Source organism: Corella eumyota, chromosome 3 (assembly GCF_963082875.1).
Source record: "Corella eumyota chromosome 3, kaCorEumy4.1, whole genome shotgun sequence".
Classification (NCBI taxonomy): domain Eukaryota; kingdom Metazoa; phylum Chordata; class Ascidiacea; order Phlebobranchia; family Corellidae; genus Corella; species Corella eumyota.
The window spans coordinates 11,293,309-11,295,808 of NC_137492.1; the positions used below are offsets into that span (position 1 = coordinate 11,293,309).

General features: G+C 52.0%; 1 non-coding gene across 1 annotated transcript in view; it reads left to right on the forward strand.

The window, feature by feature from the left end:
- Positions 1-1,128: 1,128 nt before the first annotated feature.
- Positions 1,129-2,500, forward strand: part of LOC145747059 (small subunit ribosomal RNA) — a 1,810-nt gene continuing 438 nt past the window's right edge. The window contains exon 1 of the ribosomal RNA XR_014281809.1: positions 1,129-2,500. This exon is cut by the window's right edge and continues 438 nt beyond it. This is a non-coding gene — a ribosomal RNA (small subunit ribosomal RNA).

The window sequence follows — 2,500 nt, forward strand, 5'->3', positions numbered from 1 at the left end:
CGAAAATCGCCCGGGCAAAGGCGCACGACATCGGCCGACGCCCGATAAACAATTTCCCGCACAGAAACGCACGTTTTGGAAAATTGTCGAAATTCGACATGTTTGCTACCTTTGTCGCGAGACCAGCCCACCGGCGCGCGCGTAAAAAACACAAGTCCGGCGACTTTCGAAAATCGCCCGGACAAAGACGCACGACATCGGCCGACGCCCGATGAACAATTTCCCGCACAGAAACGCACGTTTTGGAAAATTGTCGAAATTCGACATGTTTGCTACCTTTGTCGCGAGACCAGCCCACCGGCGCGCGCGTAAAAAACACAAGTCCGGCGACTTTCGAAAATCGCCCGGACAAAGACGCACGACATCGGCCGACGCCCGATGAACAATTTCCCGCACAGAAACGCACGTTTTGGAAAATTGTCGAAATTCGACATGTTTGCTACCTTTGTCGCGAGACCAGCCCACCGGCGCGCGCGTAAAAAACACAAGTCCGGCGACTTTCGAAAATCGCCCGGACAAAGACGCACGACATCGGCCGACGCCCGATGAACAATTTCCCGCACAGAAACGCACGTTTTGGAAAATTGTCGAAATTCGACAAGTTTGCTACCTTTGTCGCGAGACCAGCTTCCCTGTATACTATGAGGGAAGACGTCGTTGTGGCGAAATGAGCAAATTGGCGATGCGGTTGTCGGTTGAAGGTATTTGGTGACAAAACGATGTGGTGTCGTGCAGGCGATGTGCGCTTTTGGGCAGACTTGATGCTGACCCGCGAAGGCGTCGTAGCTAGCAGCGAGGCTCTGAACGTTGGACGGAAAAAATTAAGTAGCAAATACGAGTTTGTGTTTCGGCGCGCGACCACGGCCTCGGGCCGTAGTTGCGGTGGCCGGTGCGCACGCAAGTGATAGTTTTCTCGGTTCGCTTTTGTTGGGCGTTCCTGGTGTTGTATGCAAACGCAGCCCGCGCGCGGCTTCGCCCGAAAGGGCGTCTGGCCGGTGTCGACGGCGTCCAGATCGCGGCTTACGCCGGGTTTGAGGAGCTAAGCAAAAATAGTGATTGAGTAATACAGTGCGATACCGCGACGGGGAAAGCGAAAGACTCCGTTCGCGTATTTTGTCGGCCGATAGTTACCTGGTTGATCCTGCCAGTAGTCATATGCTTGTCTCAAAGATTAAGCCATGCATGTCTCAGTACGAACTTGCGTACGGTAAAACTGCGAATGGCTCATTAAATCAGTCGTGATTCATTTGATCGTAAATTTTACTTGGATAACTGTGGTAATTCTAGAGCTAATACATGCAAAAAGCGCCGACCTTGCGGGAGGCGCGCCTTTATCATATCAAAAACCTGCCGGGCTTCGGCTCGTCTTGTTGGCGACTCGGGATAACTTTGCTGATCGCACGGTCTTGCACCGGCGACGGATCATTCAAGTGTCTGCCCTATCAACTTTCGTCGGTACGGTATCTGCCTACCGAGGTTCTTACGGGTAACGGGGAATCAGGGTTCGATTCCGGAGAGGGAGCCTGAGAAACGGCTACCACATCCAAGGAAGGCAGCAGGCGCGCAAATTACCCATTCCCGACGCGGGGAGGTAGTGACGAAAAATAACGATACAGGACTCTAACGAGGCCCTGTAATTGGAATGAGTACACTGTAAAAATTTTAACGAGTATCCATTGGAGGGCAAGTCTGGTGCCAGCAGCCGCGGTAATTCCAGCTCCAAAAGTGTATATTTAAGTTGTTGCGGTTAAAAAGCTCGTAGTTGGATTTTGGGCGCAGGCGTTCGGTCCGTCGCAAGGCGTGCACTGTTCGTTCTGGCTTTACCTCCGGTTTTCCGTCGGTGCTCTTGACTGAGTGTCGGCGGCGGCCGGGACGTTTACCTTGAAAAAATTAGAGTGTTCAAAGCAGGCGCTTCGCCTGGATAGTGTTGCATGGAATAATGAAATAGGACCTCGGTTCTTTTTTGTTGGTTTTCGGAGCGCGAGGTAATGATTAAGAGGGACGGACGGGGGCATTCGTACTGTGCCGTTAGAGGTGAAATTCTTGGATCGGCGCAAGACGAACGACTGCGAAAGCATTTGCCAAGAATGTTTTCTTTAATCAAGAGCGAAAGTCAGAGGTTCGAAGACGATCAGATACCGTCCTAGTTCTGACTATAAACGATGCCAACTAGCGATCGGGGGGCGTTATTTTGACGACCTCTCCGGCAGCTTGCGGGAAACCAAAGTCTTTGGGTTCCGGGGGAAGTATGGTTGCAAAGCTGAAACTTAAAGGAATTGACGGAAGGGCACCACCAGGAGTGGAGCCTGCGGCTTAATTTGACTCAACACGGGAAATCTCACCCGGCCCGGACACAGCGAGGATTGACAGATTGAGAGCTCTTTCATGATTCTGTGGGTGGTGGTGCATGGCCGTTCTTAGTTGGTGGAGCGATTTGTCTGGTTAATTCCGATAACGAACGAGACTCTGGCTTGCTAAATAGTTACGCGGCCTTCCCGGC